At 46.0% G+C, this 12,437-nt stretch overlaps 1 long non-coding RNA gene across 1 annotated transcript; it reads right to left on the reverse strand.

Moving 5' to 3' along the window:
- Window positions 1–902: 902 nt before the first annotated feature.
- Window positions 903–2,218, reverse strand: LOC122459814. Its single transcript, XR_006280756.1, has 2 exons — window positions 1,943–2,218; window positions 903–1,235 (listed from the first exon to the last, which is right to left on the reverse strand). It is a non-coding gene; the product is annotated as an uncharacterized LOC122459814 (long non-coding RNA).
- Window positions 2,219–12,437: the final 10,219 nt, after the last annotated feature.

Genomic DNA, 12,437 nt, shown 5'->3' on the forward strand with positions numbered 1-12,437 from the left:
CTTGGGCAGAAATCACTCGGACCTGCTTGTGACCCAGGTACGGGCTCCTCAGTGAACCGCAGCCCTCCCGCCTCCAAAAACAACAAAAAAAGAAAACGCCTGCCTCCCTCACCCAGAAGGGAAACATTGCGAGCAAAAAGGCCGCTGAGCAGGTCTATTTCTTCTATGCAGACCGTCTCTCGGCTCAGCACCTTTGATGTGCCGGTTCCCCCGACATTGCGCTAATCCCGCCTGTGGCTGCAGTGACAGCGCAAGCTCCTGGTGCCAAGGCTTCAGGCTTCAAGTTGCCTGCCTCTCTCATGGCACCATCTGGCACCACAGTGGACATGGTACCAGCACAGAGGACCTTTCCGGAATAGACCCGGGCTGCGCTTACCTTCCTGGCACCACCGACTTCAGAGCACAGGATGAGGCTATACTGCCTCCCCCACCAACACTGTCGGATGATTTCTTAAAATTTCAAGACCTCTTCAAAAGAGCCGCCAATGAGTTGAGGATTAATCTGGAGGAAGTTTTTCTGAAAACCAACATAAGTTGACTGACATCCTGCAACCTTCCTCAACATCCAAGATTGCCTTACCTATAAATCCAGTCATTATGGATCCTGCCAAAACCATATGGCAGACACCAGCTACTAGCACAACTACCTGTAAGCAAGCTAACTGGAAATATTTTATTCCTTCCAAAGAGCTTGAGTTCCTTTTTACTCACCCAGCGCCAAACTCATTGGTAGTAGAGATAGCTAACCAAAAGAACAAACGCCAGTTCCCAGGTCTACCCCAACTGATAAAGACAGTAAAAGCCTGGACCTGCTTGGTTGTAAAGTGTATGCTTTATCCACAGTACAATTCCGGATATCTAATTATGTGGCCATTCTGGCAAAACATGACCACAGAAATTAAGAGAAACTCAAGGACTTTATTGATGACATTCCAGAGGGGGGAAAAAAAACCACCATCAGTTTAAAACCATAGTCTCTGACTGACAAATCATCTCCCGTACCGCACTACAAGCTGCACTTGATGTTGCTAAGACAACTGCGAGATCCACTGTTACAGCAGTCATGGTGCATCAAACTTCATGGCTTTCATCATCTTCTTTTCCTTGCGAGGTTCAGAATACCATAGAAGATCTCCCTTTTTATGGTGAAAAACTATTTGCCAGTAACACCAGCGATGTGCTTCACTCCATGAAGGAGTCGAGAGCGACATTACGGTCTCTCGGTATCCAAATCCCTGCAAATAGGAGGAGACAATATAGATACCAACCTTATCAACATCCATGCTACCCAGTGTATACTCAACAAAGTCATAGACCGTATGAACAACAACGTCCGTGACCAAGATGTCAACATCGCCACACCAGTCATCGGCTCCATGTCAACCCCCTCCCACTAATAAGCAAATTTGAAGATGTGACTGACGGTATAGAAAACATCATCCCTAATTCAGTGCCCATTCCCCCCCGCCACATCCCTTTTCAGGGACCTCTCTCACAAACAACTGCTCTACCAAGAGGTGCATCACCTCCTCCAATTAGAAGCAATACAACCAGCACCTAAACACCACAGAGAAAAAGGGTTTTACTCCCATTACTTTTTAACACAAAAGAAAACTGGGGAATGGCGACCTATTCTCAATCTCAGATGTCTCAATACATTCATTACATAAATATTTTTTTAAAAAAAAATGGTGACTCTTGCAACCATAATTCCAGCACTGGAGCGGGGAGATTGGGTTTTCAGCCCTTGACCTGCAGGATGCTTATGTTCCTGTGACCATACACCCAGCCCATAGATGTTTTATTCGCTTCGTTCTGTGCTCACAACACTACCAGTACAGGGTCCTACCTTTCAGTCTCTCAACTGCACCTCATGTCTCTTCCAAACTCCTCAGTTATAACAGCTCATCTCAGAAGGCAGAGAATCATAATTTTTACTTACCTCGACAACTGCCTTTCAAAGCCAGGACCTTCCAAGAAGCCATTCAGTCCACACAATGGACAGTCCAATGTTTCCACGCTCTTGGTCTGCGAATGAACAAAGAAAATCTTCACTCACTCCCACCCAACAACTGGAGTTCATAGCAGCACATTTCGACTCACACAAAAGAATAGCATCTCTCCCACTCCACCTTTTTAACACTATCAACCGTTTCATTCCCAAGCTGTGCAACAGTCCACAAGTGGCTGCATGAGCTTGCCTACGACTCCGAGGTCACATGGCTTTTTGCACTTTTGTAGTCAGGAACACTCGCCTCTTTATGAGGTATTTCCAAAGCTGGATTCCACTGTCTACAGACCAAATGTCCATGGTCTGAACAAACTTTCATACATACCTCCCAGATTCTAGGACTCCCTCCACTGGTGGACATTGCTTCACAACCTTTGCTACGGGTCCCCATTCTGCAGAACATCCCATTTTCTACATGCACCACCTGCCTTTGTAACTGGACAAGATTTACACACTGGTGGGCTGTCACAAACACCACTCCTTTTTTTCCGTGCCTCTCCTACTAATCCTCGTCTATCTATTAGAGATTAAATTCTCTGAACTCTCTCTGAGTCCCATCAAACTCCACTTGCCCGCAATTACAATGTTCTATGATGCCATTGATGATAGGACTATCTTTGCTTATCCCATTACTAAACAATTCCTTAAGGGACCCCAAACCTATACCCAGACATCAAACTGTCTAATCCATCTTGGAACCTCCCCTTAGTCTTAACATGCCTAACCCAAAACCATTTGAACCATTAGCCACATGTTCCCTCCTACATCTCTCTATGAAACTTGTGTTTCTGGTAGTGATTGCCTGTGTGAGACACACAGGAGAAATTGCAGCACTCATGGCAGATCCGCCATGCACCGTATTTTTAAGGAAAAGTCACCCTATGCTTACTCCCCGAAATTCTCCGAAGGTTCACTCATTTTTCCATGTCAATGAGCCTATCCATCTCCCTACCTTTTCCAAAACCACATGCAAATTCCTTTGAATCTACAATGCACACTTTGGACGTGCACAGAGCTTTGTCCTTCTCCAGGACTAAAACTTGTAGGTGTTCTGACAAGCTATTTGTCCCCATTGCGGAACGCTCCAAGGGCTCATTTATCTCTAACCACAGACTTTCCAAATGGATCTCGAGTTGCATTTGTCTGTTATCAACTACAGAATGTGACTACTCCTACCTTTATCAGGACTCACTCCACCAGATCCATGGCGGCCTCAGTGGGCTTTTGAAAATACGATTGCAAAACAGTATGCTCTTACACAGGGACCCATCAGCGATACACATGTGGGCAGAGCTGTTCTATCTACTGCATTCCTTCCAGATCCAAAGTCCCTACCTCCTTGAGAGAGACTGGTTTTCAGTCACCTACAGTGGAGCACCCACAGGGACACCTCTCGAAGAAGAAGAGGAGGTTACTCATCTGTGCAGTAACTGACGTTCTTTGAGGTGAGTGTCCCTGTGGCTGCTCCACTCCCCACTCTCCTTCTCTCTACTTTGGAGTTGGGGTGGCCTCCGTTGTAGAGAAAGAACTGAGGAGTTCAGCCGCGCATGTACACTATTAAGACAAGACTGGGATATGAGGCAGGCTCCGTGTATGCGCGGCCGATACAGGCACATTCCGAACAATGGCGCAGGGGCACACCAACACCTACAGCGGAGCACCCATAGGGACACCCATCTCGACGAATGTCAGTTACTGCACAGGTGAGTAACCTCCTCTTTTTGAGTTTGAGCTCACCAAAGATTTCACTGTTAAGCGAAGCTGGTTCCCTGCCATATTTGCTATTCTTTCTGCTCTTTGGGATGGCTTGTTCCTGCACCCTCAATAAGGCTTCTTTAAAACACAGCCAGCTCTCCTGGACTCCTTTTCCCTCTCATATTAGCCTCCTAGGGGATCCTGCCTGTCAGTTCCCTGAGGGAGTCAAAGTCTGCTTTTCTCAAGTCCAGGGTCTGTATTCTGCTGCTGTCCTTTCTTCCTTTTGTCAGGATCCTGAACTCAACCATCTCATGGTCTCTGCTGCCTAGGTTGCCACCCACTTTTATTTCCCCGACCAATTCTTCCCTGGTTGTGAGCAGCAGGTCAAGAGGAGCACGGCCTCTAATCGGTTACTCCTGCACTTGTACCAGGAAGTTGTCCCCAACACTCTCCAAAAACTTCCTGGATTGTCTGTGAGGTATTGTATTGCTCTCCCAGCAGATGTCAGGGTGATTGAAGTCCCCCATTAGAACCAGGGCCTATGATCTGGAGACTTCAGTTAGTTGTCTGAAGAAAGCCTCGTCTACCTCATCCTTCTGATCTGGTGGTTTATAGCACACGCCCACCACGACATCACCCTTGTTGCTCTAGCCTCAAAACTTAACCCAAAGACTCTTAACTGTCTTTTCTCCAGTTTCAAACTGGAGCTTTGAGCAATCATACCACTCTCTTACATACAATGCAACTCCTGCACCTTGTCTCCCTCGCCTGTCCTTCCGGAACAATTTATACCCATCCATGACAGCACTCCAGTCATGTGAGTTACCCCACCAAGTCTCTGTTTTTCCAATCACATCATAGTTTCTTGACTGTGCCAGGACTTCCAAGTCTTCCTGCTTGTTTCCCAGGCTTCTTGCATTCGTATACATGCACCTAAGATAACTAGGTGATTGCTCTGCTTTCTCGGTATGAATCAGGAGGCTTCCCGTCTTGTACCCTCCTCCTTGTGTTTCCTCCCATTATCCCACTCCCCCACTTACCTGTGGGCTTAGGTAACCATCCCCCAGCGAACCTAGTTTAAAGCACTCCTCACTAGGTTAGCAAGCCTGTCTGCGAAGATGCTCTTCTCTCTCTTCGTTAGGTGGATACCATCTCTTCCTAGCAATCCTTCTTCCCGGAACAACATCCCATGGCCGAAAAATCCAAAACCCTCTCTCCGACACTGCCTGTGTAAGCACACACATACACCTCCACAATTTGACAGTCCCTACCTGGGCCTTTTCCCTCAACAGGGAGGATGGATGAGAACATGACTTGTGCCTCAAACTCCTTTATCCTTCTTCCCAGAGCTATGTAGTCTGCAGTGATCTGCTCAAGGTCATTCTTGGCAGTATCATTGGTGCCCACGTGGAGAAGCAGGAAGGGATAGTGGTCCGAGGTCTTGATCTGTGTCAGCAGACATTCCGTCACATCCTGGATTCTAGCTCCAGGCAAGCAGCACACTTCTCAAGTCTCCCGGTCTGGTCGGCAGATGGATGACTCCATCCCCCTTAGGAGGGAGTCCCTGACCACCACCTCCTGTCTCCTCCTCCTAGGAGTGGTGATCAAACCCCCATCCTTAGGACCATGCATCGCCTGCTTTCTGGCCGATGGGGGTCTCCTTCTGATACCTTCCCTCAGAGGGCTCTTCCAAATCCTTCTCTGCAGTAGTATCTGTGGCGAGAACCTCAAAACGGTTTTACACCTCTATCTGCATTGGGGGTACATGGGTTCTCCTCTTTCTTCTTCTGAAGGTCACCTGCTGCCAATACTCTTCCCCATTCTGCACCGCACCCTCTGATTCTTCAGCATGTTTTGCTTCCAGAACCAAACACTGACTTCTATCCAGAAAATCTTCATATTCTCTGATGCAACGCAGGGTTGATACCTGGTTCTCTAGTCCTCTAACCTTCTCTTCCAATATGCAGACCAGCTTGCACTTATACAGACAAAGTCATTTCTGTCCTCTGGGAGAAAGACAAACATGGCACAATCTGAGCAGGTCACAACAGCTAATCGCTCACTATCCATGTCTTCCTTCTAAGAGGCTCCTCAGCTGTTGTATGATTAACTTTCCAGTGTGTTTCTGTATAGATGTGTCCTAACTCCCCCAGGGAATCAATCACAGAGCCAGGGCCTCTGCTGGGTACTCGGGGTGCTAGATACCCCATTCTGATGCTCACCATTTCCTTTGTAAGTGCCTAGTACTCTTTAGGCCATGCAGCATGCTCCAGTCTCATTGCTTTTATTTTCTGCAGAATCTTGGTTGCAGGACACAAAACTCTTCTCAGGTTCTGTCACTGGCTGTGCCCATCCTGGCAGTTCTAAGAGGACCCAATGCCTCCCTTGCACCTTTCATTGGTCTGGCAGGGACAGTTAACGGGACATTAGTCACCAGCTGATGAGTGTGAGCGAGGAGAGAGTGCAGGAGCCCCTACAGCAAAGTATCCCACAGCCCTATAGTGAGAACACCCTCCTGGGAGGTGGGATTGGGAACCTTGTTCAAATCCTTTCGTCCCTCTTCCGGGGAGGAGGGAATTGGGCCTGGGTCATCCATATCCTAGCTGGGTGCTCTACCCACTGGGCACTTGTCAGCTGCTGCTCAGGGCCCAGTCCAATGGGTGCCCTGTAAGCACACCTAGATTCATAGATACTAAGGTCAGAAGGGACCACTCTGATCATCTAGTCCGACCTCCTGCACAGCGCAGGCCACAGAATGTCACCCACCACTCCTATGAAAAACCTCACCCATGTCTGAGCTATTGAAGTCCTCAAATCATGGTTCAAAACTTCAAGGAGCAGAGAAGCCTCCCTCCAGTCAACCATGCCCCATGCTACAGAGGAAGGCAAAAAAACCTCCAGGGCCTCTCCAATCTGCCCTGGAGGAAAACTCCCTCCCGACCCCAAACATGGCAATCAGCCAAACCCTGAGCACATGGGCAAGATTCACCAGCCAGATACCCAGGAAAGAGTTTTCTATAGTAAATCAGATCCCATCCATCTAATATCCCATCTCAGGGGATTTGGCCTATTTACCCTGAATATTTAAAGATCAATTACTTACCAAAATCCCATTATCCCATCATACCATCTCCTCCATAAACTTATCGAGTAGAATCTTAAAACCAGATAGATCTTTTGCCCCCACTGCTTCCCTTGGAAGGTTATTCCAAAACTTCACTCCTCTGATGGTTAAAAACCTTCGTCTGATTTCAAGTCTAAACTTCCTGGTGGCCAGTTTATACCCATTTGTTCTTGTGTCCACATTGGTGCTGAGCTTAAATAATTCCTCTCCCTCTCCTATATTTATCCCTCTGATATATTTATAGAGAGCAATCATATCTCCCCTCAACCTTCTTTTAGTTAGGCTAAACAAGCCCAGCTCCTTAAGTCTCCTTTCATAAGACAAGTTTTCCATTCCTCGGAAATCCTACGGAATTGGGCGAGCTAGGCAGCTGAATGCCTATTTCCCCAGGCTTGCGAATTGCTCTGGGGCTTTTAGGTGGGAGAGGGACAACCAGACACCTGCAGAGAGGCAGCAGCATGCATGCCCAGAGGCAGACATTTCAGTGCTTACGGCGTTTTGAAAACCTGGGTGCTGAGTGAGTTTAGAAACCACTAGGGCTGGGTAGGAGTTTTATGGATTGTAGTGGGGGGTGCCTAGGTAGCTTTGTGGATCCCCCCTACCAACCCTAATGTGGCTGGGGGGAGGATTTCCTCAGTGCAGGCATCATAAAGTCATTCTATGAGGACTCCCCTCACAAACCCTGGCATGATGAATGAGCTTGGGGCAGGGCTGGACTTGAGGCAAAGATGTGGCATGTAGGGCAGCCTGCAGAGGCTGCCATAGCTTATGCAGGTCCTGTCTGCATTACGTCACAGGTCTGTCCAGCTCCTGGAGCAACCCATGCTGTGGAGAGTGCCCGGGTGGTTTCAAGCCACCTTTCCCTTTGGAACCTGTGAGTTCTGTGCTACATCTTTTAGAGACAGAGCCCAGAATCTCATCCCTGCTCTCCAGAGATCTCCAGCACAGTTCTGTAGAGTCGAGTGCTTCGGATAGTGTAAATAAGCTTCAGTAAATATTGGAGCGGTTAGATGCTTAGATGAACACCACCCACCTTCTGATCACCCAGCTAGACTCCTACCCTGGTAGGTTAGACAGGAAATGTTGCAAGGGAATCTCTAGACATTTTAATAAGTCTTGACAGGATATCCATATTTTACATTTGTGTCAGTCCAAAAATCCCCAGTGCTCAGAGAATTTCATTTGCTTTATTCAAATTCTTTCTATTGAGAATATTTAACTTTGCCTCTTTTGAGTACAGTTGTACCCAAAGGTCTGAAACTCACATCTAGCCTTGGCAAGATGGAATGTGTATTAGCCAAAGACCATTTCCTCCAGTACATTATTAAAATACAGAGACATGAAGTTGCTAATTATTCACAGGGCATTTTAGTGGGTTGGGTGTCTTATTAGTGAGCTTCTAATAGGAGTGCTGAGTCACTGGGAGAAAATTGCAGAGCTATTTGCATATCTTCTAAAAGGGATCTCTTTGTTAACACCAGGTTGGTGATTAATAAATATGATAGATAATAAAGATCCTAGTGTGGGGCCTCTGGGAGCGGTATGTATTTAGAAGTTCAGCTCCTATTGAGAGGGGGCTGCTTCTGCCTTCTGGTTAGTGAAATAACCTTCCGATGTAATCAGTTAAGGCAAAATTCCCCCATTGGAAGTGCTCATGTGTCTCCCTCTTGCAAATAATAGGAGCCACATGCAAGCATCTGATTTCAGAATTTGGCCCTTAGGGCGGAGAGGCATGAGGTATGTACTCTGATACTGCAAGATAAGCCCACACTGGTGTTATCAGGAGTTATGGAGTAACCACCATTGCTTCCAGCAGGCCTGCCAAATTAAATAAGCAACTGAAAATAACTCCAGCCATGCTTTGGCTGGCTCACAGTCCGACAGCCAGACTGGGCTCCTGGCACTCACCTCACCCCCACACGGAAGGTCAGCTACAAGAAGTCACTCGGTTCTCTGACTCAGTCTCCTGCTTTAATGAGCCCTGTCATAAATATAAAGGGAAGGGTAAACACCTTTAAAATCCCTCCTGGCCAGAGGAAAAATCCTTGCACCTGTAAAGGGTTAAGAAGCTAGGATAACCTCGCTGGCACCTGACCAAAATGACCAATGAGGAGACAAGATACTTTCAAAGCTGGAGGGAGGGAGAAACAAAGGGTCTGTCTGTCTGTGTGATGCTTTTGCTGGGGACAGAACAGGAATCGAGTCTTAGAATTTAGTTAGTAATCTAGCTAGATAATGATTTCTTTAAATGGCTGAGAAAATAGACTGTGCTGAATAGAATGGATATTCTTGTCTTTGTGTCTTTCTTGTAATTTAAGGTTTTGCCTAGAGGGATTCTCTATGTGTTGAATCTAATTACCCTGTAAGGTATTTACCATCCTGATTTTACAGAGGTGATTCATTTTACATTTTCTTATATTAAAATTCTTCTTGTAAGAAATTGAATGCTTTTTTCATTGTTCTTAAGATCCAAGGGTTTGGGTCTGTGGTCACCTATGCAAATTGGTGAGGATTTTTATCAAGCCTTCCCCAGGCAGGGGGGTGCAGGGTTTTGGTGAGGATTTTTGGGGGAAAGATGTTTCCAAACAACGTTTTCCCAGTAAACCCAGACTTTGGTGGTGGCCGTGGAAGTCCAAGGGCAAATAGTTTGTACCTTGGGGAAGTTTTAACTTAAGCTGGTAAAAGTAAGCTTAGGAGGTTTTCATGCAGGTCCCCACATCTGTACCCTAGAGTTCAGAGTGGGGAAGGAACCTTGACATGCCCATATTCCTCTGGGAAATCATCCTAGGATTTAAAGATTAGATTGTGAGCTCCTTGGAGCAGAGAATGTTTGGAAAGTGCCTGGCCATCAATAAATAAGGAGAGGTTTGAAATGAGTGCAAATGTTGGAGGTGATGCTGGGAAATGTTGAATTCATGAACGAGTAAGAGGGTATAAACAGAAATAATCTCACAGCGCGTGTGAGCACCAAGCTTCCGGCCAGAGACATAACTGCTGCTGACCACATCCTTAAGAGAGAAGGTTGAATACTGGGGATAAAATAGATCAAATAAGTTATTCCATTTCTTGTTCCATTATCCATCAAACAGACTTTGATCAGCTCTGGAGCAGGTTCTCTGAGAAGCAGTGCTGAGAGGGGAGCTCTCTTGCAGTCCCACTTGGCTGTCTGAGGTCTCTTTTCCAATGATGAGTCAGACTGCTAATCAGCCAGGCCATGGCAGCAGCAGCAGAGTTAGGTCTCCTCTAGAAAGGCAGCCAAAAGGGGAGGAAGGCGTGGGTCCCTGACCCACAGAATGGGACTGACATGCAATGGGGAAACAGGTTGCATCTCATAAAGACGGGTTGGTACACTCACTGCGTGGAAGAATCCTAAGGACCCATGGTCTGGGTTTTAACGAGGCCTCAACTTTATTAGTCAAATTACATCCAAAGTCCCTGTTGGGGGGCAGCCCAGCACAGCCACCTGCATCCCACTGATCCGTTGCCAGTTCTGGAAGTGCTCCCACCACAGGGGGAGCCAATCATCACATTAGGAGGTTCTCGGTCACCACCTGTCTGCTAATATCCCTCCCCCTTTCAGGGCTGAAGCAAGAGTGATAAACAATTAAATCAACTCCTTGCATACAATATTATTGTCTTATAAGAGTGCACAGAGTGAGGTCCTTTCTGAAAGCTAATGCATCTGATGAAGTGAGCTGGAGTTCATGAAAGCTTACGCTCAAATAAATTTGTTAGTCTCTAAGGTGCCACAAGTACTCCTTTTCTTTTTGCGGATACAGACTAACACAGCTGCTACTCTGAAACTCTGATGATGCATATTCTTGTGAAATGTCTATATTAACACCATGTAAGGAATTATGGAGACTCGTTAATATTAGGCTGTCCGATCTGCATGGACTGTAAGGAATGTCACAGCTCTCTACTAGTCTGCTATGTAAATTAAGCATGGTGGAATCAGAAACAACAGAAGCCCCAGAAGCATGGTGTGTCATAGGCTTCATGCTGCTTGTTAGCTAAGGTAGAATTTCCTTTAGGCCATCTGGTGAGACTTTTTGGAGCAGGGGTATCTAAGCTCTATCTCTGCTCTCTCCATGAAGTGTCAAGCAGCCATGCTGTACAGCCGAATGATAATTGTGAAGTATTTAGAGGTCATAAATTATTTTACAGTGTATGTAGAGATCCCTTTACCCACCACGGACATGCAGCCACCTTGGGAGATAATATAACAGCTGTTTAATTACTCAAAAGGTAAAACATGACAACTCATCCAAGAGAAACTGGGAAGATTTTAGCAAGAGAATGCAGAAGAGTCTTGAGTTATTCCTTTCCAGCTCTTCACTGTGCTATCCTTGGGTGAGTTATTGAAACTCTGTTTGCTTGGCTTTATTCTCAGAGTCTGGATGACTTCTTGCTTCTGGTGGGGCTGGAAATGCTGGCAGGACATCCTGTCCTAAAGTATTGGAGCCCCTTTGCAGGCTCAAAGCCAGAGGTGCAGCAGGACATGACAAATATTGGGGAAAGGAAAGATTCCCAAGCATTTTAGACCCTTTTGAAAAGGTTTTCATATGGAGAAGGCCAATAGCACTGACTAGAGACTGAGACTGAAAAATATAGACCAGGGCTGTCTATTAATCTCAGGTAACTCACGTGATTAACTTAAAAAAATTAATCGCGATTAAAAAATTAATTGCGATGAATCGCATTTTTAATTGCACTGTTAAACAATAGAATACCAATTGAAATTTATTAAATATTTTGGATGTTTTTCTACATTTTCATATATATTGTATTCTGTATTATACCTGAAATCAGAAAGTATATTATTTTTGATTATAAATATTTGCACTGTAAAAATGATAAACAAAAGAAATAGTATTTTTCAATTCACCTCATACAAGTAAGTACTGTAGTGCAATCATAGAAGATTAGGGTTGGAAGGGATCTCAGGAGGTCATTTAGTCCAACCTCCTGCTCAAAGCAGGACCAACCCCAACTAAATCATCCCAGCCAGTCAAACCAGGCCTTAAAAACCTTTAAGGATGGAGATTCCACCACCTCCCTAAGTAACCCATTCAAGTGCTTCACCACTCTCCTAGTGAAATAGTTTTTCCTAATATCCAACCTAGACCTCTCCCACTGCAACTTGAGACCATTGCTCCTTGTTCTGTCATCTGCCACCACTGAGAACAGCCAAGCTTCATCCTCTTTGGAACCCCCCTTCAGGTAGTTGAGGGCTGCTATCAAATCCCCCCTCACTCTTCTCTTCTGCTGACTAAATAAGTCCAATTCCCTCAGCCTCTCCTCATAAGTCATGTGCCCCAACCCCCTAATCATTTTCGTTGCCCTCCGCTGGACTTCCTCCAATTTGTCCACATCCTTTCTGTTTTGGTGGGCCCAAAACTAGACACAATACTCGAGATGAGGCCTCACCAGTGCCGAAGAGAGGGGAATAATCACTTCCCTCGATCTCCTGGCAATGCTACTACTAATGCAGCCCAATATGCCATTAGCCTTCTTGGCAACAAGGGCACCTTGTTGACTCATATCCAGATTCTCATCTACTGTAATCCCCAGGTCCTTTTCTGCAGAACTGTTGCTCAGCCAGTC

Source organism: Dermochelys coriacea, chromosome 4, assembly GCF_009764565.3.
Source record: "Dermochelys coriacea isolate rDerCor1 chromosome 4, rDerCor1.pri.v4, whole genome shotgun sequence".
Taxonomy (NCBI): Eukaryota; Metazoa; Chordata; order Testudines; family Dermochelyidae; genus Dermochelys; species Dermochelys coriacea.